General features: G+C 44.6%; 1 protein-coding gene across 1 annotated transcript in view; it reads right to left on the bottom strand.

Moving 5' to 3' along the window:
• znf438 (zinc finger protein 438) overlaps positions 1-27,788 on the bottom strand; it is a 90,236-nt gene that overhangs the window by 41,674 nt on the left and 20,774 nt on the right. Inside the window, exon 2 of the mRNA XM_079575932.1 lies at positions 23,262-23,316. The gene's annotated coding sequence lies outside the window, so the exon portion shown is untranslated. The remainder of the gene's footprint in view (positions 1-23,261; positions 23,317-27,788) is intronic.

Below are 27,788 nucleotides of genomic sequence, written 5' to 3'. Positions count from 1 at the left end.
AGCTCAGGTAAGAACATATCACAGTATGAAAAAACGGAGGCCTGTTCCTTTAAAATGGTCCTTACTGTTGTGGCCTGGCTAAATGTAGCCACTTTGCTAAAGATAATATCTGCTCACTCTTATTACCTCCTGCACAGTATGTGTCCAAACAAAACAAACAATAAATACTAAATCCGGTCCAAAACAAGGCTAGAATGGAACTAAATTAGAAAAATCATGCAAAAAAAGAAAATCTCAGTTAGATGGTGATTTAGTAATATGTTGTGGCATCTTATGATATGGCTATTGAGTCACCTAACGTGGTCATAACACTAGTATGGCGATATTGAGCAGCCTTAATAACAATAATAATGTTTTAGTCTTCATTAATTGCCTCATGGCCCAAACAGATTATTCTTCGTCGGCATAAACATACTACAAACTGACAAAATAAAATAGTGAGTCTGCAAGCACAAGTTGAAATAATATTAGAAACAGACGCACCTAAAACGGTCCTAAACACACCGTTTTTCCAGCTCTGGTTTTGGGTAAAAGCACAAGAATGTAAGGTGCCCCATTTAGGCGCAGCCACATGAAAAGCTGTCGTCTCTATTCCGGGGCCCGGGCGGGAAAATTACAGCTCTGCGTGCTCCACTCTAGCATTAAACCCCAATTAGCGCACAGCTACTCCGATGATGTCATCAGCGAGGGACCCTGAAAACAGCCAGAGTCTCCTCGCAAAACTTTTCAGGTGCTCTGTCATCAGAACCGTCCTGAAGTGGCCCGCCGCCGGTGAACCCACAACCTGGTTTGGCAGAGTCCGTCAGGGAAATTTAATCTAACCCAGGCTGCACCCGGAGGAGAAGCGGTCACGGAGGTAGGGACGGGAAAACTCCTCTGTGAGCAGAGACTTGAGGGGGAAAGGGTTGAGGGTTTGGCTTCTGTCACAACAATGACCGAGCGTCTGAAGACTAGTGGTCAATTAGTGAGGCTCCGGGCACAAGCTTCGCAGGAAGAAAAGCTCCTTGGTTTGATCGCTGTCCAGGATGGAGTGAACCTATGGAACTTCAGTGACAAGAATGACAAGCCTCTAAAGACTGATGCTAATCCAAAGCCAGTGAGTGATTTACTTTGGTTTGATTCTTGAGCTAGGATTTGCAACAAGTGAAACATTTAATACTTGGATTTAGTGGTGTCAGAGCCAGGAGAGGAAGCCAAAGATAAAGATGAAAAGGAATTAGAGGAGGCGCCACGGGGGGAACGGCAGGAGCTGTGCAGGAGGAAGAGGAAGGATCTGACCAGTGCAGGACTCCACGCTCTGAAACAGGGACACACCCAGGAGGAGCTGGACTGGCAGCCAGGTTTCCTCTGGCTCCTCCGGGTTTTCCCTACTGCCAAGAACATGCTGGTCAGGACGGCCCACAGTGGAGGCGTACAGAGTCGCAGCGGCTCAGGACTAACATTAACAACTGATCTACGCAATTTTGTTGCACGATTGTGTAATGGCAGGACTAGCAGTGTCTTCACTTCACTTCGCCATTCTCAATGAACCAATCCGCATCGAGCTGATGGACTTCTGAGCTTTTTCACTTGATCTTCACAACATCATTGAAGATCTGTGGATGGACCTCCAAAGAGCAGTGTGTGACAGACAGCCCAGAAATCTCCCAGCTCTGAAAGACTTTTGTAAGGAAGAAAGGGCCACAATCCCTCAGACGAGAACTGACAGACTCTCGGCTGCCCAGAACGTGTTTAGAGCTGTGATACTTTGATACTCTTTTTCCTTTGAAAATGTATAGATACAAGATACAAATATAACCATGTTTTGTGAATGTCTCACCTGTAGCTTCATGACTTTTGGGGATCACTTTATCTTCCCCTTGCTTCATTATTCACATTAATAGAAATTTGGATCCGGGGTGCCTAAACTCTGGCACCCCCCTGTACCTGCTGCGATTGTGTTGGGAACAGCCCTGGTTCCAGTGCTCCTCTGTGCTCCTCTGAGCTCCTCTCTGCTCCTCTGTGTCTCCTCTGTGCTTCTCTGTGCCCCTCTGTGCCCCTCTGAGCTCCTCTGTGTCTCCTCTGTGTCTCCTCTGTGTCTCCTCTGTGTCTCCTCTGTGTCTCCTCTGTGTCCCCTCTGTGCCCCTCTGTGCCCCTCTGTGCCCCTCTGTGCCCCTCTGTGCCCCTCTGTGCCCCTCTGTGCCCCTCTGTGCCCCTCTGAGCTCCCCTGTGCTCCCCTGTGTCTCCTCTGTGTCTCCTCTGTGTCTCCTCTGTGTCTCCTCTGTGCTCCTCTGAGCTCCACTGAGCTCCTCTGTGCTCCCCTGTGCTCCTCTGTGCTCCCCTGTGCTCCCCTGTGCTCCTCTGAGCTCCTCTGAGCTCCCCTGTGCTCCCCTGTGCTCCCCTGTGCTCCCCTGTGCTCCCCTGTGTCTCCTCTGTGTCTCCTCTGTGCTCCTCTGTGCTCCCCTGTGCTCCTCTGTGCTCCCCTGTGCTCCTCTGAGCTCCTCTGTGCCCCTCTGAGCTCCCCTGTGCTCCCCTGTGTCTCCTCTGTGTCTCCTCTGTGTCTCCTCTGTGTCTCCTCTGTGCTCCTCTGTGCTCCTCTGAGCTCCTCTGTGCTCCTCTGTGCTCCTCTGTGCTCCTCTGTGCTCCTCTGAGCTCCTCTGTGCTCCTCTGAGCTCCTCTGTGCCCCTCTGAGCTCCTCTGTGCTCTTCTGTGCTCCTCTGTGCCCCTCTGTGCTCCTCTGTGCTCCTCTGTGCTCCTCTGTGCTCCTCTGTGCTCCTCTGTGCCCCTCTGAGCTCCTCTGTGTCTCCTCTGTGTCTCCTCTGTGCTCCTCTGTGCTCCTCTGAGCTCCTCTGTGCTCTTCTGTGCTCTTCTGTGCTCCTCTGTGCTCCTCTGTGCTCCTCTGTGCTCCTCTGTGCTCCTCTTGCTTCAGGGTCACGGCTCTTGTGAGCAGTACAAAGGTTGGTGCTCAGCGTGGGCCTGGGCACCTCCTCACACCTCCGTCCTGAGAGGAGCCCCCCCCCTCTGAATAATGCATGGTACCTCCTGGACACGTCCCACACATGAACCCACTTGTCTGTTTGCCCCCTCCAGTTACACCACCTCCACCTGAACACCCCCACGCACACATGGCTTCAAAGAGCCGCCAATCCGGGCATGGATTCTCACCCCCCACAGTGTAACTACAACTTTACTCTACTCGCTCACGTTTGTTTGTTTGTCAATGTCATATTACTGTTCACTAAAAAGGAATAAAAAGTAGTAAGCATGGAAACAAAAACGAGACATGCAAACAAGATGTGTTTGTGAATGGATTATAAAGGCGAAAGAAGGACGATTTGCTTTGTCCTTCAGTATATTGTAAAAACATCTGTGTCTGTCCTTATCAGTGTTACATTTGTGGCACACTGGCTCATACCCCCCCCCTCTCCAGTGACAAAGCTTGGACACAGTCTCTCACAGGTGTGGGGAGAAGCAAGATTGGGGCCCGCGTTCCGCACAAAGTGGAACAGCTTTCTTTCTTTTTCTTTTTTTCCCCTCCTTCTAGATGCAAGCCCTGACAAAAACTTGGAGTGAAGGCAGGTGGGGAGAAAAAAAAAGGAGGGGGGCCCCCCGAAGATCAAAAGCCTGCGAGTTCCTGGCGAGCCGACCCAATCAGCCGAGAGGGCCAGGGAGAGGAGGAGAGACGAACGCTTCCCCCTTTTTAAATTGATCCCACCGAGACCCTCAAGGTTCCCCCTCGCAGGACTACGAGGAAACGCGGTGAGAAATCTGGCCCGGTGGATGGGAGCGAGGAAAGAATAAAGAGGAAATCAGAGGAGGAGGGGGGGAGAGGAACCCGGAGAACAGAGACGAGCCGTGGGTGAGAGGCGCCAAATTGAGGAAGATCAAGAGAGACGCGGGATAACGGGAAAGGTGGGCTGCACAGGGAGCCTCCGAGGAGCAGGGGCTAAAACGCTCTTGCCAAGGTCCTAGGTTCAATTCCCGGCTTTCTGTGTGTTGAATTTGAATTCACAGAGGCTTGGATTATCACATGACCACAAACCATCATTCGCACATTGCTTTGGGGATACTCAGCACTCATAACTGAACAATGGCAAAAGTTCCTTGTTTCCTTTGCAGAGCTGTCATTTAGCTTTAAAACTCGGGCAGAATCCAATCCAACAGTGAAGATGTACTTTAGGTAGTGCAGATAATAATCCGCCATGCGCTCCATCATGCAATGGACCTGAATGGCCTTGCGAAGCAGAAACGATCATATCTGCTGCTGTTGTTTTGTGAAGGGGATTGTAATGCTGCAATTATAAAACTGTTTTTGTTTTAATGTAAGATAAGATAAGAGATAAGATAAGATGGTACTTTATTGATCTCACAGATAAAATGCATAAAATGCCCATTTTAGCCTGTATAATACCCAACAACCTTTGATTCCTATTTACCAGCCCTGGGCAAATTATGGCCTGCGGGCCACATCAGGCCCGCGATACGATTCAATCCAGCCCACGACTTATAGGGCATACATTCCTGAGTATGTCAAAAAAAATAAGCAAGTCTCCAGCCCATTCCTTTGCGGAGTTATGATTTCTTAAAGAAATGACCAGAATGCTCACTCCAGCCACTAGGGGCCGCTTATAAAAAAAAAAAAAAAAAAAGAATTCCACACGTGTCCAACAGAGGGCACTGACATAATAAGAGATCAGGATATAAACAACACATTGGCTATTATTCATTATTGAAAAGTTTCCTAAATTTTATTTTCTCAATCAAAACATACTATTTAGGAGCTTTTGTTTATAGACCCACGGAGACCCCTTCTATCACTTCACTTCCCACAAACTCCTTTTGAAGGAAGCACAGAGGTGCTTTCAGTGCGATGGTAGAAGTGAACGAGAATAAGAAGTTGAATAAGCTAAATAACGATGCACACACATGCACGTCCTTGGCTTGACATGGCTGAATATTTACAGAAAATAATACTCCTACTAAATACCAGTATCAGATATTCAAAATACACATTTTAGAAAATTATGAAAATTAATTACATTTCCTTAAGTAAAGTAGGCGACACATTTAAGAGCAGCTATATTAGAATTGTGCTGATGCAATTTATTTATTTATTTTTATTTTCATTCAATATAATTTTTTATTTTTATGTCTCTGTCCATCATAGACAGAAAAGCCCATGTCCTAAAGCTCCTCAATGCCTGAGCTTTATTCATTTATGTATTTTTATGTAACAATAGTATTGAGATGTTTCTTAAATGGTCTCTTTTCGTCTTTACTTCAGCTCCTGTAGATTTTCTCGTGTGTTTGTAGTAACTTAGCGAGTAGCTACAGCGTTTTCATTGTTCTGCTGCAGCTCATTTTGGCTTAATATAAACATGCTGTATGTCTTTAATTTGGATTTTCTGAGGACTTTTTAGTCACTGGGTTACTTTTTCAGATGAATAAACCCCTGGGCATAAAACGGCGTCAGAATGGCCAAAACTGCTAGCCGCGAGTTAGCAACGTTAGCCTGTATGTTGTAAACACTGCAGACGCTGCAGCACTAACAACATTTAGCTCTGGTTAAATCCAGCTCAGACTCTGATTTAGAGAGCGCAGTCTGTAATAAAGTCAGCTCTATGTGGATTATTGTATTTACACTAAACAATTCTCCAGTTTGTTGGTTTTTCTCTCCTCAGCTGAGAGCTGCCCTACCCACCTCTAGTAATATATTACAAAAAGACAGTATCGGATCGTATCGGCCAGCATGAAGTGTCAAAATATCAGATCGGGACATCCCTTATAGTGATTTTGTAGCGGTTCCTTTCCTTGGGCACAAAAGGCCCTGATCTGGCGGAACAACACTTTGAGTTCAATCTAACTATCACTTCCTTCTGTAAAGCACTTTGTGTGAACTGCTCCAGTAATAGAGTTCCCGTGTCTTTTGAGCACAAATACTTTTATTTGTCACAGATTGACGTGATGATTCAGTGATTTGGACAGGCCTGAGGAGCCGGTGGGCCGCCTCAGAGCGGGCCCCCGGGTAGTGTGGCGTCAGGCCCCGGCTTATGCCGTCTGCTGATGGGCTTACGCCATCTTCCGCTCCTATCTTTATCCTGCCGCGCTAACGTTGGCAGCAGAGGCGTTGGATGGCGCTGCGCTGGCCCCAGATCACACTCTGGATGGGGCGCTGGTGTCATTATCCACAGTGTGCCGGGACCTCAAAAGGAGCCAGTGCTATCAGAGCGGCCCAGAGAAGCCCGCAGCCTGCCAGACAGCCCACCTGGACGCCAACCACCGCGCAGACGGGGCTTTGTGCCCGCGCAAGATCCAAACATGGATTAAGGGCAGAGTAGCTCTACCTTACTGTTCATCCCAGATAAAAGGGGACATTTCTTGGTTCATTAATTAAAGTGGGTCTCCTGGCTCACAAACCAGACAGGAGTAAATGATCTGAAGCAGACAAAAAACAGGGCTACGTCAGAGTAAACATGAACTTATCCATTTTTTAATATTGAAATATGTGGCGCAATTCACAGAATCACTGAAGTTTTCCATCTGACTGATTTTTTTGCAGTCATTAATCAAAATCTTAAGATTTTAATTCAATCCTATTCTAGGGGAGATCTGTATAGCGCTTTAAACAGGCAATGAGAACAATGTAGGCAATGTAGTGACAAGTCACTACATTGCCCGTGGTGGGAAGCTACATAGCCACAGCTGCCCTTGGGGTAAAATGACTCATCTGTGCACTGGACCCTCTAACCTCCACCAAACACCCGCTCACAGATCACTTTTAGTCTTGCTTTGGTCATGATGAATAAGCATTTTTTAAATCTTTTAAAACACAGTTTCCTGAAAAAGATATTGCTTAAGATGTTTGTTTCCAATGACTGGAAAGCACTGAGTTCAAATGGAAGTAAAGACTGTAGGGCGATCTCTGGCTTCTGAGTAGACCTAGATTCTGGGTTACTAAAAGCATCATATCATGCAAATTGGACATTTTTAGTCTGTAACCATGAGGATTATAACATTCACATTGTGAATTCACACAGTTTTGACTAATCCTTTAAATTTGGTCGTTTCTTCTTTTATATAAAGCGCTTCTCTCTGCATATCAAAAAGGGTGTCACTTTATTTATATTTACAGTATATAATCTGAAGATTTTTTCAAAGCCCGTGAACCATCACCAAACCTATTCTGAACCTAATGTGTGTTCATTACTGTACCAGTGGTTTATTAGCATGTCGTCAGCTGAAAATGTGTTGTGTGTTGATATCTTCAGTTTACGCTTGTTCATTTTCTGTGCTGCCAGTAGAGGGCACCCCTAAAGAGCAGCCTTTACTCCACCGCCCGTACAAGCAGGACCAGCAGTGGGGGTAATAACTGTCCACCACAGCCATAGATCGGAGGCCTTCTCACCGAGTCACGGATGTTCAGCAGGAGCAGGGTCTGGAGATCACACATCAGTAACAGAGACACATTCTTCACAACATCAGCAGCAAAACATGAAGCGGAGGTCGACCATCAGCCATGTAGTAAAAACATTAAGCGGCGAGGAATATTTGCAAAGACAGCGAGTAAAAAGTGAATGCCCCGATAACAAAAACTCATTGTTAGCACAAATTCCCCATGTTTGGCAAAAGCCTCTGCTTTGCTGATTCAAAGCCCCTCCACACGCCACTGCATTACACATACTACACAATCATCTCAGTCCTAACACTCTTATTTGAGTCAATATTTTGGCTACACGACCCGCCTCTGCCGTTCAGATTGCGATTTCAATTGGGTCATATTTAATCATGCGGCCCTACGCTGCATTGATTCCAGTTGTGCCGTTTTGGTGGAAACCTACAGATTGGAGCACAAATCACCGGCCTTCACTGTGAGCTCGTGTCCCACCGAAGCCGAGGAGACGTGAGCAAATGAACAGGCCTGTTTGTAAAAGCAGCCGCGCAATCTGGCGCAGCGGCTGCATATGATTTACATGTCTCTATTAGCCATTTAAACCGTGAAGGAACAAAGGATTTATTGGTTAATTCAGTGCTTAGCCGCGGCGGACTACAGTAAACAGGCTGCTAGCGGTGATGGATAGCTAGCGTTGGCCATGAATAACTTAAGAGCTTCATAAATAAGCAGATCTCTACTAATATCATTAAAGTAACCCTGAGGCAGCACAGCTTTACCGCGCTCTCTCCGCTTTGACAAATGCCCCGAAATCATGGAACCATTCAACATCAACATTTTGACATTTCATTCAGCTGACTCTCCCCACAAAGCCATTTATTTAATTAGCTGATGAAGAATTGGCAGAGAGGCCGATCCGAGCGTACGTGCCCGTGCCGCAGTTGCCACAGGTAACCTTTTGGGGGACTTAGTGTGGCAAATTGATTGCGAAGAGCGCGGACTCATCATGAGTGCTAATTTTCAGCAGCAGCAGCGCACAGCGGAGCGGGGAAATAAGAGGCGCTATTTATAACGGCCGGGAAACGGGAGAGGGGGATTAGCCTGTCATTAGAATAAAGAGCACAGAAGAAGAATCAATTTCAAGGTTTAAAAAGCTGACAAACACAGTTCACTTGTTCCCCGCTCCCCGCTCCGCTCAGAGCACTTCACAGCCCACATAAGCGGCTTTAGCCCAGGCGCGATCAGGCGGGGTGTCATTAAACCAAGGATCCATGCTAAATGTCGTCATCTTTGAGAAGAGGATTCTTTCAGCTGCAATCGTCTTATGAGTTACCTATTTACAGCCATTAATTGAATATTATTTGCAGCCTCTCTCGTTCTCGTGGTTTCTAAAGCCAACACAGGAAGAGAGTATGGCATCAATCTTAAGTTTCGTCTTTGACTGGCAGCTTTCTCCCCGATGTCTCCGAGTCCTCTGTGTTACAAACACTGCAGTCTCTCAGAGCTTCTGCAAAGGACAGAGCTGTAAACGAGTCACATTTTTGAGTCCAAGTCAAGTCAGCATCAAGTCTTCAAGGTTTCTTACCATTTTCCCAACAGTGTCCACTCAATGGACCCTTGTAATTCTATGCATTTAACCAAAAATAATACAAATCTTTACTGTATATAAGCAGCAGAGTGCCTTTCTTGGACTTAAGGCCCTTTCACACGTCTGTGGAGGTTTAGGAGCATCTAAAGCTGAGGAGGAGCCGCTGTGGGAGGCAGCAGTGATGGAATCTGCTTCAGACAGGCCATCCACTGTTTAATGCCTGTCAACGTGGAGGCAAAACATCTGACATTGAATCACCATATGGGAAATGAGTCTCTCAAACCCCTTCTGGGGTCAAATAAAGAAAATGGTTATAATTTCTTATGTGTATTTTTTTCGCCTCTGAGTAACAAATTTCAAAAGCCATTGCCAGAATTTCACATTCTGTATTGTTATGGCAGCAGGGTGAGAATAAGTGATTCTAATGGAAGTCAATGGTGCCAAAAATGGCTTGAAGAGGAAAAGTGTGGGTATTTCTCCTGGGCAGAATGAATTAGGTTTTACTTTTTTCCTTTTTTCTACTTCTGATAACATTTCAAAAAGCACACATTTGTCAAATGTCACTATAGCACACAAAAAAACAATGTTACAAGGAGAAAATGTACCTCGAGAACACGGATATGGAGCCATGAGGGTTAATGTCAGTTGAAAACAAATGTAGCCTACTGTTTTTGTGAGACAAATTAAGAATGAAAAACATTATCAAGGCACAATGACCAATATTCATTTCAAACACTAAAGCAACATTACACTTTGGCGGCTGTCGTTTGATAGCATCAGGAATGAACATTTTCCTCCAGTTCTGAATTCCCACTCGCAGCCAGTGCACACAGCGTTCCACACTGCTCTGGTGGCTTTGACCATGTATTTGTCCAGATTTATCTTTCAGCCCTCTCCGATGTAAACACCAGGGCATACCTCAGTCCGAACCTGAGCCAGGTGTGGTTCTGGCCGAACCCACACCGTGAAGCCCGTTTTAGTGACTTTTTCCCCTCGTAAAGCCGCAAACCACCATGCGCGGACCATTGAGTGCTCCTGGGCTCGGAAATGTTCCATCTGTGCAGCAGTGTGAACAAGACCAGAGAGTGAGTTACTAAATCTTACGCTACATCAAAGCTAATGCACCAGCCTCATGTGAAACTGAAAAAAAAAATGCAACTGACAGAGTTAGACAAGTCATGCTCTTGCATTACCAGGTAAGTTCTCTTCTCACTATAATCTATAATCTATAATTTTTGTTTTCAAACTTTTTAACCATCCCAATTGTTGCTCAGACTACATCCACATTACATTCTTGAGAGCTCAGGTCATGTTAACTATTGGGAATTTGCCTGTTGACTGTCGTATTACAGATGTTGGATAATTCTTTATTCATTGGGCCAAACTACTGTATATGAAACAAAAACTGTCACAAAGTTTGCAAAGTCTGCCTTCTCTGTCAGCACAATACACTTCGGGGAATTTGTTTTAGTATTTCACACTTCATGTAGTTTTCAGTAACCCTTTTCACTGTGGTAGTTTCTTCTTCTACTGCTGAAGCGCTCCGATGCGTTTCTCCTGGATTTCGTTGCGTCTGTTCTTCGCATTTTTAAAGCTCATCTTTGAACCTGTTGTGTGTTCATCACGGTGTCTTGGATTTGCCAGCATGTTGTTGGTAGAAACAGAAAGCTTCTTTCTTTTTTTTAATAACATGTCAATCAGATCGCTCCCTGCAGAGGGAGCCCCAGGCAAATTCAAAACCCTAACCAGCCCATTCCCTCACTCCTTACTGTCTTTTGTATAGCCATAGTTTCATGATTACACATAACAAGCCATAGTTATTATATATTATTGCAGAGGTCTGAAATACAGGGTTAGAAGCGTTATAACAAATAAGTGCTGATTGAGACCTGATATTTTGTTGATTGCTTAAATAATAATTGCAGATTTGCTAATTGCAGTAATTCAAATTGAACTTATCCTGCAGCCAACGAGTTACATTTGCAACAGCTCCAGCTCATCATCCTTCAAGCAGAAACTTCGTAATCATTAAATGTAGTCTGTGAATATGATCACTGCAGCTAATACCAAAGAGTCTTTCACATGCGGTTAGCGGGAGTTTGTCTCCCTCCTGTCAGAGCCGAGCTGCAGCCTGGAGATGATTAGGCCTGTGTAGCCATTAGCATGGGCCTGGCTGGGCTAAATATAGCAGTTTACCCCCGCAGTACGCTGGGTCATATCCAGGCTGTAGCCTGCTCGCTGTGTGAACGAGGCCTGGGCTGACTCACAGCGGTTGGATCAGCTGTCCCACAGGAAGTGAGGGGGAAACAGGCATGACGTTCAGCAGGAGCACATGTTCACCACACATAAGCTCAATACAGTCTGCCAAATGAATGCCAAATCACTGTCATCGCAATTTCCATATCGCACAAAGCCACAACACATCACAAAACTAATTGATGCAATGTCTGCTTAAATTTAATGTCCGTAATATCCGATTTTATGCCGATACCACCAATTTTTCAGGCATCAGTAGCAGTAAGTATCTGAACTTAAGCCTGTACGATACCATAGTGTTTTTGTAGAACAGGACCCAGTACAGACGTATCTGTACACGGTGCCATGGCCCATGACCAAAGCTCACAACACCTTAAATACTGACAAACAGCTCCAATATTTACATCATACATTTGTGTCATCTTTGTTTTGCCTTCATTTAGCCTTTAGAGTGGAAGCAGACCATTGGCAGAATGGAGCACACGTACCGAGTGAGCCATGTGCTCTTAGAGTTGGGCTGCTTTTATATATTTTTATTGTTTTTATTAACTCTTTTGCTTATATTGTAATCCCAAACCACAATCATGTCGGCAAAGCTTGGTTTAGTTCATATAAAGGTGCTCTCTTCTGCTGGCCTTCTGTATCAAATCCTGATATCATATTATACCTCTACAATTCATGTTACCTCAGCAGTTCAAACCATAGTCTTCTGCATTCTTCATTTACAAATAAAGCCCTGCTCCACATGTGACGGGTTGATTCTGGGGGATCCTCGGTCCCAACACAAAGCAGACGGCACAAAGATAAAAGCTGCCAAGAAAAGCAGCAGAGACTGAGCTGTCACCCTTTTAAAAGAACAGACAGTGACGCTGCTACAAACAGATCACCGTGTGACATGGGGATTCCCATACACAAGCGCGGCACGCAGCCAAACAGAGCGCGTCTGGCTATCGGCCAAACAAGTATCATCTTCACTGTCATGACATCAATCTGGAAACAAGAATGAGACGCACACTTTCAGCTACAATGCTAATCACAAACCCAAATATCCATATCAGGACTTAATGATGCACTCGTTTATGATGGGACAGTGTATATTAATTAACACGAGTCCTCTAATTCCACATGGTGTTTAATAACTAACAGAACATTTGAAACAGTTAAATTTAAGCTTGGTCATGACCGTCCTAATTCTGTTCCTTCTTTTGATCCAGACTATTCTTTGTAGTCATGGTTTGACACAGTTTGAACGTTTGTCTCCCACCGTGCAGCCCTTGTCAGGACAATATCCCCTACACCTACAGTCTGCATCTCCCATACCATACCGAGGTGCGGTTTGGACTTCTCTCCAACTTCCACAACTCCATTCCCCGCAGTTTACAGAGTTTATTTGATCTCCAGCGCTGTTAAACTATGTGCAGGCTTTTTTTGGGGAAGCCTCCAGGGAAAAGATGCTTTCCCACAGCCGCGCGCCGATCAGGCAGAACGCAAAAAGAAAAAAAAAAAAAAGAAAGAAAAAGTTGGGAGCATGTTTTCCCAGCACACTGCCTCCTCCTTCCACCCAGACCTGAGAGGAAAAACCTGCACCCCTCCCACCCCCCGAAAACAGGAGTCTCGCCCACTCGTACACCTGGGACACCCCTCTCTGAACCGCCGGAGTCGAGCCGCGAGGTTATAGGAGCCTGGGAATGTTTAACGTCGGGCAGGCAATCAGAACACGGCCCCGCGCAGAGGGAGCGGGGCAGGAAGCGCACCGACGTAACCCCTTCCTGGCTGAAAGGAAAGACGAGCGGAAGTGGTCTGTGCTCAACTGGAGACCGACCCGCGGGATCAAACGAGGTGCATCCAGGAAGTGTGGGAGGGAAGTGAGGCCTGAGCTGCTGCAGAGGTGAGCGCTTAAAGGTAGAGGGTCCAATGCACTGGCATCCATCCACAGTTGGAATATACTGTAGGGGCTGATTGTTACCAAAGATCAACATTTAGAACTTTTTACTTTACCCCTGATTCTACATATTATACAACTCCACATAACATAATAAATAACTATTTAGGAGCAGATAAGCTGTAAACTCTGGTCACAGAGGAAAAGTGCTTTCTCTACCTTCCGCCTTTTTGCAAAGCTTGTCCCTGAAACTGAAAAGGCCTCAGACCCGACACCTGGTCTGTGGGTCTGTGAGCGGGACATCACCAGCTCATCTCTGGTTTGCTTTGACGATTGACTTTAAAATGATACACTCTCTTCCGAGAAGAATGGAGCACCAAGACCCACGCATTTTCACCCCAAAGGAAGTTACCGAGGTCTTTAGTGGACTCTTGCCATTTTTCCAGATTAATCAAACTAATTGTATTGAATGCCCCGTCCCAGACACTAACCACGACAATCCACCCATGGATTGATCACACAACCTTTTTAAAAGGTGTCGTACCTGAACGATCCCATTCTTAAACTGTGAGATTCAGAGATAGTTGAGTAAAATATTTAAGCTACAGCCCAAACTCATTTCTAGCTCTCACAGAGACACAACATGTGACTTAATCACTTGTGCGTTTCAATCAGGCTGACATTGTGTTGAGAAGTGAAAGAGGCAGACCGCCAAAGAAAACACTGCTCTGATGTAGACTCTTCCACATTCTTGATCACAAATACAACAACAGCACATGCAGTTTGTCTGTCTTTTACAAATGCTGCATTTACTGGTGGCAAAAGACACACTGCTGCAAGAAAGTCAGCTCATTACAACAACTTTATATGAATATCCAACTGCATGAACGATTTTCTGGTCTCACCTTTTCCTCATCCCGCACTGTTTTGTCAAGAGCAAGAAACCAGAAAATGGATCCCAAATTTCTTAGCGCCATTCTCCCCTAACACATAGTGCCTCCAGATCATGTTCAGAGGAGAAGTCCAAAGTCAACAGAGCAGACCACCTACGCTCTACCTGAAAAGTGATCTCAGCCCTCAGTCACTCAGCCCATGTGTCCTGTACCATTATGATGCTTTCTTTCAGCTTTTTCAATCACTTTTGGCTTATAAGTGTTGCTGGTGGAGGATCAGCCATTGGTCCGTGATATCTCTTCTGTTTATTGTCCACACTTCTAGTGGTTGAGATCTGGCGATTTTGACAAAAAACATAATTGCGATTTTTCTGACAGTTATAGCAATTTAATTTGTGATATAACATTGAGGACGGTTTCTGTAAGACAAATACATCAGATTAAGAGAACAGCTGCTACAAAGCAGCATACAGGTATTTGAAGCTGCTGCTGCCTCTGGAGTCTCCTGAACATCAAGGTGTAGGACCCTCCAGAGTTTTTTTTTTACAACCTATAAATTGTATTGAAACGCTGTTGTGCATAATCATTTGGAACAGCACATTTTAAGTTGTTTATTAATCACATTCAAATGATCCTGTAACAGCTAAGGACTTGAAAATTATGCTGACAGTCATTTGAGTTAACAATTTCAAAAATCTGAGAAAAATATAATTTGCATAATCATTTGGAACACAGTGTATATCAAACTGTCCAAACAAGTAAAAAACAAAAGACTAAAGGGGTGGGACTAAATAAGGTCACACTTCAACCCAGTCCTTTACATGCATTATTATTATTTTTAAATTGTTTGAAATAAACCAAAACCAGGCTAATCATGACTAAAACTGAACTTCTTAATTCTTCACGCATTTTCTTTAGGTTGAAAGAGCAAAGGCCAAAGCTCAGCTGGAAGTTATAATAAAGACGCAATAAAATAATGTGAGCATCTACAGTGCAGCACTGTTGGCACACTCACAGAATGTAGAACGTGTGCTCTTTAAAAACAGTCCTGAGCAGTGGTTACCGCAGAACACACAGAGTATTCCGTCGGCATGTTTATGAAGTGCCACAAGAGCAATGAGATAACAGTATGGAACAATCTGGAACAATCTGGTGTGGATTACAGCGCGCACTCAGAGCGATGGAAGCGTGTCCTTGGACTGACATTATTTATTGAAATAAATTCACTCCGGTTGAAATATGGATGGTGAATGCGTTATGAGCCGCGGCGGCTCTAACACGGCGGAACATTGGCTTTTTGAACACATGTCCCTGGTGTGATGATAGAGAGGAGAGGCTCAAGGAGTGGGCAGATTAAGTCCTGTTTGTTTGGTGCACTTGGATCAGACATGGGTTTACGAGCGCCGTCTCAGAGTGAGATGGCAAAGTCAGTTAAGTGAACGTTACACAAGTGTCTCTGAGCCAGTGGTCCACAACAGGACCCACATACTACCCAACACGCTGTTTCCCCTGGGCACTTTGGCTTGGCAGGGGGTGTGGCCACATGTGCACATGCACAGCAATACAGCCGGAGAGAGCGTGTTCATAGAAATACATACATTTGTACCAATTTATGGTGTTTTTTTAAAGCCTAGTTCTCTATGTAAGCATAAAGCACCCCGATTATGTTCATCAATGTAATACTGTCATTTAGAAAGGCTGAGGAAGGCCATCACATTTATTTAGGCCTCATGTTTAACTGGAGTCACTTCCACAGTGATAGAAAGGCAACATGTGATTTGTCAATGTCATTTTGGATTAAAAAAAAAGAAGGAGCCAGAATCAAAGTCACTTTTCTGAGGTTAAACTCTCTGGGCTGTAGTCAGTCAGACCGATGCCAATAAAGCAGCTTCAACTAAACTCACTTGTTAGACTTGGCTTGTGGTGGATTTCAGTGGCTTAAATGTGGATTTTATTGCCATCTACGTGCTCTCAAACATACTCCCACTTTAGCAGCAGTTAGGGCTGCACAATATATCTCAAACCATTTCGTATGTAGGTGATGCAATATCCGTATCGCAACATCACTATGGTCTTTGTCCGTCTGAGATCAACACTTTCAAACTCAGCCCAAAAAAGCAATGCATTAAACTTATAAATTTGTAAAAAAAAAAAAAAAGTGAAATATTTACTTTTCTAATTCTGTTCAATTTTAGTTTAACATAAGTTTAGCCACAAATTAATATTTACAAATTTAAAATGTCTTCCTCATAAATGCTCCAGCTGTTTAACCACGATTGCCTCTATTCACCTTATTCTGGGAGTTTGCGTGGGCGCCGCCATGAATTGTGCCCGCCCATTTTCTCCTATCTTTTAACATGGGACTGGAGTCCCAAATCAAAGCCGTTTTTCGGCCGCGCAGAGAAGCGCGGCAGTGTTGACATGTCGGTGCAAATAAACATTGGCCATTTTACACAAATCAATCGACTAAACATCAGATTTGAGCGGAGAATATTTTCCCTCATTCTCCGTTTAAATGAACGGGCTTCGCGCTCGACCGGAAGTGTCTGTACAACGGAAGTTCCGAGACAACGCAAAAAGTGGCAAAAGTGGGCGGGGCGGAATAAGGTGAATATGCCTGTAAATTTACCTGAATAGAGAGTGCCTCGGGGCGAACAAGCAAACAGTGTCATGCGTATCATGACGTCATGCGTGTTCACACTCAGCTGTAGCATTAGCTAACTCCTCCATACTGAATCTGCCGAGCGAGAGGTAACTTTGGAAGGATGGATTTAACAGAGAATGAGCACCGGCAAAACTCCAGCCCAGACCCAACTAACAAAAAGAAACAAAGTTCGAGCGCGACAAAAAGGGCGAAAGTGGAGTCTGATCGGCAAAGAACCACAGTAAACGTCGGAAAAGGTTCAGAATCACTGGGTAGGACAAAAGACTTGCAGCTGGCATAGTTTTTCCTTGAAAGGTAAGAAATGATTACTAAATACGTGGAGAAAAGGGCTGTTGATGCTTTCAAAACAGCGGCGTACGGAGCGTGTTGTACAAACTTCACCGAAACAAGTAAATTATCATATTTTGAAGTTACCCAACTTTGAGCTAATATCACGATGGTTCCCTGTAAACGTCGTCAGCTGCCAATAAAGGGGACATCGCCCAACCCTAGTTCACGGGTTTATAAGCAGTGAAACGACTACAAAAAGTAAACACTGGACATGTGCTGTTTACAAGATAGCTACATTAACTTTAACGCGTCAAGGGAATTGAAGAGACGATTTTGGCTTTTCTACCAGTGGAATTCTTTTCTTAGTACAATTAGACCTACGTTTGCGATGCATTTGCTCAAGTATCACATCTTGGAAAATATGCACTCAAATTGATTTGGTCTAAATATCTTACAAAACAGTAACGCTTCTCAGTTGCATGCAAATCTGTAATTTGACCAGGACTGGACTGTTATTTCTGGTGCTCGCACAGCCTGTGCGCCTCATGCATGGGCTTATCATTGAGGCTGCAATTGCGCGTTTGGCCTGAGGGGGCAATTGCGAGTACAAAACTGACACAACAACTCCACACAGCCCCTTTAAAGGGGGGGTATTACGCAAAATCGACTTTTTCAAGCTTTACATCATGTTATTATGTCATTCCCTCATTAAAAACATGCCTGAAGTGCCTTGCCACATTCACGTATTTTTGAGTAATCTGTAAAAACTCTGATGGCGGCCATTTTAGGGACAGGTTTTGTCATCATTGTAGTGTGCTATAGACTGGTGCTATGTGATTGAAAAAAGCATAATACCCTCACTTTAAGTCTTCTTTTGGCACAATTTGCTGAAAAACTACTTGCTTATGTTGCTTATGTTTAATTAGAAAGGAAAATATTGAGTTAAAATGGTTCAGTGAAATATTGCAATAATATTGTTATGCACAGTTGCACAGCTATATCGCAAGTTAATTCAATATGGTTCAGTCCTAGCAGCAGCAGCCTGCCTCTGTCTCTGCTGTTTCTGAGAATTTTGTTGTATTCTCAACAACACGTGCGGGTTTTCTTATCACACGCTGTTGGGTATCACGCAGCCGATCATCTCCGCTCCTACAACGGCAGGCCTCGTAGAAATGGGCTGATAAACTGGTCTTCTGGTGTCCCACTTGTGCGACGACTCCCAGTGCGTCCCTCCACTTCGATTCTGATCTTAATTACGTTATTAATTAGCCCCATCTCGCACCGTGCTGAGGAGGCTTCTCTCGTTTGGCGGGGGGGGGGGGGGGGGGGGAGCTGGGCGGGGGGGGGGGGGGGTGACGCGTGCCCTGATTTGCGAGCGTGCGTTCGCTGAATGCGGACTTTTCAGATGTCAGCACCGACTATAAAACGTGCCTGAGGAAAAGCGGCGCAGATCGAGCCCATCCTCCTCTCCTCGTGTAAGACTTATATCGCCGGAATGCGCGGCTCAGATTTATGCTTATGGTTTCCCGATGAAAGAAAAGGGACAGACGGTGCAACATCCTGCGCCCCACACCCACCCACCCTCGGCGTGATGAATACGGCTCGGTGGACCGGCCCGATCAATGTGCCGTTTAGCTAATCACGGGAGAGCATGGGGCCGGGGAGGAGGAGGACGGGCTCTGGGCTGACTCATGAGGCTGTGGGGGGGGGGGATTAGTCACCGCCACGGAGCGCTAACAGGGCTTCCCCAACAACAACCGCAGGAACCACCGTCATGTCGAAGCGTTTACAGCACAATTGTGGCTAAACTGAGCTCTGGAGTTGGAGAAAGTGTGGAAAACTGACAGGCCCTGTTCGCTATGCGGATTAGCCATGTGCTCTGGGATTAGCATATTATTACCGGCTTTAAATATGTTAGAAATGTGACCTGAAGTCGAGGGCTGAAAGAAACGAACGTGTGACGTCACTGCGGACTTAGAACGACTTTACTTTTTTACTGTGCTTTAAAAATGTGTTGCAATTAGTCGTGCAATGCCCCGGTGAAGATTAAGCTGAATGCCTTTGTCTAATTGAGTGAATGTGGGTTAAATGGTGATAATATTGGGCCATGCTAAATGCAGTCACAAAACAGCAGAAAAAGATATTACAACTGTTACAAATGTTTCAGTTGCGTGTGTTTCTGAAGGTCTATCCGGGTGAATGGCCGCTGGTGAAAACCGCTCTGATCTACTTCTTTATATTGTTATATTCTGTTATTACGTTCATTATGTCTTCTTGTTTACAAATTAGTTTTTAAGGTTATTTTGGAAAGACACTAGGTATAATGTTTCGACGGACTGGGAACTCTACTTCTCTTCACTTCTTCATCAGAGGATTGTTATATTGTTTGTGGCTAATGGAGCTTTGATTGTTCCCTGTATCATAGCGGATTTCTATGGTCCCCAAACTTTTTTCAGTCAGGCTGAGAGTAATGGCCCACACATTTTAAATAAAAACAGAAAAGTGGGAGTTTCCGGCACCTGTCGCCCTTTTAAAAAGTCCGATATGATGATTTTTTACCATTTCATTTGCTCAAACAATATCTCTCCTGACCTGACCCTCTCACCAGAGAAGCCTCTGGGGACCCCCTGTAATCTCAGGCACCGCCCCCCAGGATGGGAACCACTGTGTTTTCAGGCCTGTAAAGACTTTAAGCACCACATGGCAGACCACATGGCTGCTAACGTGCAGTCAGACATGCACACTCGTGGTTAAAAAAGGTGACAGAAAACTGGGGGCGAGGGTTCACGGTGTGAAATTTGGGTACAGAAAACTTCCTGCAATTTTGACCCAATTTTCTGATAAATGAACCAAGCCACTTTAATGATGACTGATTAACAACTTGGGTGGATGGGTTTTACAATCAGGGTCACACACTCTCTAAATATTAACTCACTAACTTATTGAAGCTTTCACTTTGTTTTAGAGCAATAATGAATGACTGACAAAGGCTTGTTGTTAATGTCTGTTGCTGTTTCTTTTCTGAGACGTCTCTCCCATGACGTCAAGCTGCTGTGATGCAACGCTCTGTCGCTGTCTGACCCTTTCACAATAAGAGTCTTACTAAAGTGATCACATGCAGTGACCTTTATTGTGTAAAAGACAAACCAGAAGCAGTTCGTTGCCATAAGTTATTAGTCTTATAATTTTCAAAGACATGGATAAACAGTGCATTTGTGAACCGTGTCCAGGATTTAAATTAAACAAGACGATGCAGCGCCTGACAGAACTGAAAGGACGAAGGACACACTCGCTTCTTCGCACATGTGCCAGCCAGGTAAAAAAACACATGCTGCGATCTATGCAGAGCATCGGCATTAAGGAGGAAAGACACTGACATAAATAACGCTGAAATAGAGACAGAATGCCGAGTTTAAAGCTCTGGATTGAGGAGCCTGTAGAGGAGCGGCTCACTGCTAAAGGCTCGCATTAGCACTCGTCATTGCATAGCAGAAAGTTTGCAGCTTGAGTTTGCTTCACTGACAGTGAAAAGAGTCAACTGTGCTGAAGTACTTAGAACCTGTGATAAAACGATCCCACAAAAATGACAGATCGTCAGTTCTGGAGATCGTAAGACGGTCTAATATCGTCATCTCGCCCAGCCCTAACTGACACGGTCAAGGATTTACATACATAACACTATGGTTGTGACCAATACACAATAGAAGAGACAGTCTTTTCTATCCCCATAGTACTGTATAATAATAAATAAAGATTGTTACATTTTTGTTTTGTAACTGTAGATGATCCTACACAACAAAATAGGCAACAGTTCAAAATGCTTCTCATGGCTCATAGTTTGAGCTTCTGAAATTAAATTGAGCCATTACTTGTGGTCCGAAAAACTAAACAGAAGCTGTGGAACTCGTTGCCTATGGAGATTAGACAGGCTCAGTCTCTGCCTGTGTTTAAATCCCTCTTGAAAACGCACCTTTTCTCTCGAGTGAGATGTGTTTCAGTTTTCTTACTGTATGTTGTTTGCACTACTGGATTTGTCTTTGTCTTTCATTGTTGGCTGTAGTTTGATGTATTTACATCACTTTGCATTATTTATTAAGATGTTATTAATCCTTCCATTGTTTTAAGTGTGTACGGCACTTTGGCCAACTGTAAAGTTTTTAAAGTGCGTGATAAATAAAGTTGGTATGGTATTACTTTACAGCAGGGGTGTCCAAACCTTTTTCATCAAGGGCTGCATATCGAAGTGTATACGGCGTGAAGAACACAGATTGGTGCAGGGAAACATTCTCCCAGGTGCATTTAAAAGAGGTTTTAATGGTGTGGAATTATGAAACTTGCAGTAAAGAGTACTATCTCTGGAAAATGAGATGTGTGCCAATTCAAAAAGAAGCCTGAGGACCACCAAAAAATGGTCTGAGGTCTGCATTTGGCCCTTGTGCCGCACTTTGGGCACCCTGCTTAAAATCTTGAAGAACCTTTCCCTGCACATCGGTGTGTAGCGTCTGCACAGCCTCCGTCAGCGTATGCTCCACTGGGCATTAGCGGTAGCATTAGCAACACAGCTGTAAATTCCAACCCAGTGCAATACCAATCTCTGGATCACATCCGGACATCTCCATTTGCAACATCTGAAGATGAAAGACCATCTGATACAGTGAAGTCTGTATCAGAATATGTGAAATGGACACCGCAATCCAATTAGCTCGTGCCGTTAAAAATGTGCTGATTGGGGCCTTACTGTACAGTTCCTGAGCGGACAGAGTGGTCAGCAGGGTCTGTCTTCACACTGACAGGCAGCCAAGGTAAGGTCCTGAAGCAGCTGCTTGTGATTAGAGCGAGGGGGGCCCCCTCCCTCCCCCCCGCAGGACAGGAAATGAGCAATCACTTAGTCCTGACAGGTACCACTGCTATCACTGCTCTCCCAGCACCCAAATAATGGATTACAGCGCTTTGGAATTAACCCGGCGTCTCTGGGGGATTGTGCCAAGGTTAGAGCACTCGGAGCCCCCCAAACCTCCGAGTGAGAGTGGATTTTCCAGGCAACACGGCACATGAGCTAATGCATGTGTGACGTGTATGCTAGGCCTGAAGGGTTTGGGAAAAATACCCAATTAGGATTTTTCGGACAACTGCATTTCACTGTTTTTTTTTTGTTTTGTTTATGTCAAACTCTTGTCCAGGAACGGTGACACGTGGGAAAATACTGAAATATGAGCTGCTAAATACTCTAAATCTCGAGTTGTGTGTAATTTGAAGGCAGAGCAGGTTTCCACTGACACATCGGGATGAGGACTGGCATGGGCTCATTTGGTTTGAATTCTTTACTCATTTGTTCCAGTTCATCCCAAATGATCCAATCCCAAAGCTTTCCATTTCAACACTGCAGTAAAATATTAGGAAGTTGGTGATTATGCGGCTCATCGAAAGCCTTGAACGCGAGCTCTTGGCCTCAAAAACTCAGCCTCCTTTTTGAACACACCAAAAAGTTGTATTCTTTGGCAGTTCTTTTATCATTTATACAATTAAATATCTTAAAGCTGCCAGTACCCAATTTCACTCGTCAAGAGAAAACTAATTTCTAGCTTTCTGTGACCTTTCCGCACATCAGATTCCTTATGCGTATGATTTTCTGCAGGTACAGTATGTCATCTGAATGCACACATATAATATCAGCTATGTCGACCTGTTGAAGAATGTTGTCAATTTCTTTAGAAAAACCCCAAACATCCCATTTCACCAACATGAGGAACAACACTATCATGTGTTCAAATCAGGGGGTAAAATAAAGACTAAAACTTACCTACCCCTGATATAAAGTAGGCTTTATATCAGGCCGATAATCAATCTATCATCGTTTATTCATAGAGCCCTTTACAACACACAGGGTGACCAAAGTGCTTTACAGTAAAATGCCAGTAAAAGAGCTCAGCCACACCTTAAAATGAGCCAACATAACTTCCTGTTGCTTTTAATTTCAGAACCATAACAGACAGAGAAAAACTGTTTTTTTTTGTTTTAGAATCTGCTGATTTTTGCCTCTTACACCCACCTTAACCGAGCTTGTCGTGTAATGTCTCATTTGAAAGCTAAGACCTATAAAAGTGATGGGAACTTTGTTGTCGCCGCGTTTTTGTCACATTTTTGATGCGCTTGTCTCGTTTTCGTCTCTTTTTTGTCATGTTTTTGTGGGCTATTGTTGCTTTTTCGTTACTCGTGACCTCTACTATAAAGTGAAAAAGGACTTTATGCAACTGTAAGGAAACAAAAAGGAGCAAGAGCTTTAAATGAATCAACATAAAAATGTGTACGCAGCGCGGTCAGTGCAGTAGCGTAGTTACCTTTGGGCGTCTTGTGCCGCACCGGTCACTGCCAGCCTCCTCCATCCATTTTCATCTGTCAAGACAAAAAAAAAAAAAAACAATTCAGTCACTTCAAGGGACTATACAGAGAAAAAACTAACTATTTTCCTTCCCCTACATGTTCCAGCCATGTTCTAAAGTGTAGAATGAGCTCAGACCTGACTCTAAAATCCTGCAGTGTCACTCAAAAGTTGTTGTTGGCCTTTCCAATAATCACCACCACTCACTCAGTCTCACACCACTGTCACATGGTCACGTGGGACAGCAGGCTGTGGCTGAAGATGGTTTCAAACCACAAAGTAGGGCAGTGTTCCCCAGGGCGGAGCCAGGTATCAGAGCAGATTAAGTTGGTGCAACTTTTCAGGTGCGCTCAATAGTCTGAAAATAACAGTATATAGCAAAATGAGTGACACCTTCTGTCTTCTGAAATGTTGTTTTTCAATATGAGTAAAATACCTACCCCAAATAAATATTACTTGATAGATTTACCGATTACTAAAATAATCGATAGTTGCAGTCCTCGATATGCATGTGAAAACACATAGAAATAGTGGGTAGCAATCTTGTTTCTTATTTTTCCCACGGAGGCCTGGTACTGGACCGCCCCAGCTCGGCCCTCTGGTTTTGGCGAATTTAAACCGCGCTCCAAAATATTGCAGCTAGGATTACGCACATTTATTTTGTACCCGAAATCACGTTAGCTATAGTGCGGGGGGGCATCCTGCTGCCCACTAGGGTTTGCACATGTTCGAGTTATTGTGCAGATGAGTGGGGTACGTCTGAAAGGAACAACGTGAGCTCTCCAGTGTCCCCACAAGTTTATGCTTTATTCTTTCTCACGTTGCTCAGTATGACCATGAAAATCTATAAATTAGCGGCACCATTGTTCAAGCCGGAAGGTTCAAAGCTTGTGAAAAAAGTAGCTGCTTATAAGTCCGGAAATGACGGTACTTGCAACCATTCAAACTGCGATTGAGATTCATCCTTCAGCCTGACCGACAGCCATTACCCACTGTCGCCCGCTGTAGCTTGGACACCGTGTTGGGGGAAAATGCACCTTGTGAACATAAACCTCCAAACAAGCTTTCCCAAATGTGCCTCGGATCAAACAGCCGAGATGTAGCGCACAGGCAGCGCTCGAAGGCCAAACGAGGCGCCCACACGGACACGGGAGTAAACAAGCAGTCAGCGTTTGTTTTGTCTATAGCAGGCAGCACGGCGGCAGCAGGGCCCTCAGGCGGGGCAGCTCCTCTCCACACAGCTCTGTGGCATTGGCCCAGATGTCTCATTACTGTAAAACAACACATAGACGATGTGCATACAAGCCACTGGCCCGATGCAGCGCCTCGCTTTCAATTCGGGAGGATTAGCCTGAGCGGCCGCGCTGTGCCGGCCCACACCGCACATTTACTGAAGAAGTTACCAAGAAGGGAGATGGTAGGTGGATGTTGGAGTAAGCAATGAAAAAGAAAGGCCAAGGCCATAGAACTATTCCAAGACCATAGCTTAGACTTGACAAGAGAAATCAAATAGCAATTTATTCACAAACACATAAGACAAAGTAACACAAAAAGCCCACATTCAACTCGAACAGAAGCAAAAACTGTGCGACATCACAAGCCTCTCTCCATGTGGTTCTAAGAAGGCCTTCTGTGCATGCCGGTCACCTCACTGCTGCAGCCTGATGGAGATAATGTAGGTCTGGACACTCGCGAGGCGGCAGAACAATCCATCTATCGATCGATATGTTGATTGCTCGGTGAGTTTCCATCGTTGCAGGTCACACATCGCTAGTTGTTTTCAACTAAACTGTTTTGCCTCATATCGATAAGCAATAAAACGTCTTTCACCCCTCATCCAAAATACATGAAATGCAGTTTTAAAAGTTCATTATTCAAAATTCTTTTAACAACTACAAAATAAGTACTTTCCCTGTGAGGGGCTGGTTGGCCAATGAGGTCAAAACGTGTGCATGTTACTGGTGCTGCGTAAATGGAGTACACTCGCATTAGCATCCCACATCGTGTCTGCAGAAAGGCCAGGTTTTTGGTTCCTTCCCAGACACTAATAAAGCCGGCTGTGTAGAAGTGTTTGGGTCATGACAGAGCGGGAGTCCTGGAGATCGTAAGCAATGTAATGTCATCATATCTCCCACCCCTACGTCAAGGAGTATAACATTTGAGCCATATCAGAATATATTTGCAGAGGCCTAAATTATGGAGTTCGCTGCTTTTATACCAAGACCCCATGGAGCCATAGGCAGAGGTTTAGTTCTCTACACAGGACGTTACATTATCTAATGAACTGCAGTCTTTACACACTGACTTTGCTATTTCTATTCATGTTGATGGATGATGTAAACCTAAAGTGAAAGTAGGAGGTTCTTAGTGCTAAATAAAAGTCATAACAGCTGATTTTGGTTTACTCGAAGATACACATGAACCTCCAGAGTTCAGCCACTGACTGGAGGCTGCTCTGACTGAGACTTTATTGGGGAGCTGGGATAGAGGGAGTTTATTTCCAAACTGGTTTAGGATCAAACCAGTTGATTTTGCATGATATTGACCGGTCTATTCGCACAATAAGGTGGAGGCCTTCTGCATGGCCTTTGCATGTTTTTCCACTGTCATCATCAGTACTGTGGAGGGAGCACTGAGGGTGTGCCTCAGTTTTGTGATGAGCCGGACACAGTATCTTCTCTAAACTTTCCTCCCTCTGACAGAGCGAGACACAGGCACCTCCCTCGCTCTTTCATAAATTAGCTCTATGGAGAGCCCGATAGCCAGGTAGATTTAGAGGCTCAGCTCGGTCCGCATTAATCAGGCCATAAAGCCAAGCCGCTGGAATTTGTGCAGAGTCATGCGAGGCTCCCGCCAGCTGGACCCGACCCATCCACCGGCTCCGCGGACTGAGCCGGACTCTTCACCGGAGACCGCAGCCCGCATCACTCACTTTTATAGGGCGAAGGCTGCGCGGGGTTTAACAAGACATTTATTCGTCAGGGGAGCGACATTACATAACCATAAAAGCAGAGAGGAACACAAATCTCCGCGGCTCATGAGCGGTGGGAGGATGAGTGAGTGCAACAGACCACAAGATACTCGGTTTGTCCGTGTCCATCAGCTAATGCGCCCACAATGACAGCGCAGAGCGATGGCGACTTTGGCTTGTTCTTTTTCTACTCAAGTTTGTCCAAGTGCACTCCAGCCTCCTTTCTACTGGAGCGGGTCATGTGACAGAAGTTTGATTAGCTTTGTGTTTAACTACGGTCAGAATAAAACGGTCCAGACCACTATGAGAATGAAGCACGGGTGGTGCTGTGGGGCCAACTCTCTGCCCTACTGTGCTACATTATATGACTCATCATGCTGTACAGGATTGATCTATTGTTACATACTTTCTAAGGATTTTATTCACCTTATTCCGGCGCCGCCATGAATTGTGCACGCCCATTTTCTCCTATCTGTTAACATGGGACTGGAGAAGTCCAAATAAAACCAGTTACTACACGAAAACAAAGCCGGTTTCAGGCCGCGCAGAGAAACGCTGCAGTGTTGACATGTTGGTGCAAATGAACATTGACCATTTTACACAAATCAATCGACTAAACATCAGATTTGAGCGGAGAATATTTTCCCTCGTTCTCCGTTTAAATGAACGGGCTTCGCGCTCGAACGGAAGTGCCGAGACAACGCAAAAAGTGGCAAAAGGGGGGAAGGGGCGGAATAAGGTGAATATTCCAAATAGAGTGCCCAACCGCAAACAGCTGTTTCTGATGAGCTTGATTTGTTTGTACAATTTAGCTCAAGAGTCACTTGCACTGCCGCCGCTTGCTTACTAACCAGTGTTGGGCAAGTTACTTTAAAATTGTAGTTACGGTTATTAGGGATGCACCGATACCACTTTTTCTAAAACCGATACGAGTACAAGGCATTTTCTTCAACATTCTATTTTTTTTCACAGCAGATTGGTTTGTAATTAGTTAATTGACTCTTTATGTACTTTATGTACATTTCCTTAAGTAGGCTACACATTTAAGAGCAGTTATATTAGAATTGTGCTGAAGCCATTTATTTATTCATTTTATCTTCATTCAATATAATTTTAAATTTGTATTGCCCTGTCCATCACAGACAGAAGAGCTCATGTCCTAAAATGCCTGAGCTTTATTCATTTATGTGTTTTTATTTAACAATAGTATTGAGATGTTACTTAAATGGTCTCTTTTCGTCTTTACTTCAGCTCCGTGTGGATTTTCTCGTGTGTTTGTAGTAACTTAGCGAGTAGCTACAGCGTTTTCATTGTTCTGCTGCAGCTCATTTTGGCTCAATATAAACATGCTGTATGTCTTTAATTTGGATTTTCTGAGGACTTTTTAGTCGCTGGGTTCGTTTTTCACATGAATAAACCCCTGGGCATAAAACGGCGTCAGAATGGCCAAAACTGCTAGCCGCGAGTTAGCAACGTTTTCTGGTATCGGGACCTCATGAATGAGTAAGAGTATGA

Source organism: Gobius niger (genome assembly GCF_951799975.1).
Source record: "Gobius niger genome assembly, chromosome: 18".
In the NCBI taxonomy this organism is placed as follows: Eukaryota; Metazoa; Chordata; class Actinopteri; order Gobiiformes; family Gobiidae; genus Gobius; species Gobius niger.
Note: the sequence above shows the minus strand (reverse complement) of the source record. Positions and strands in the feature narration are given on the sequence as shown.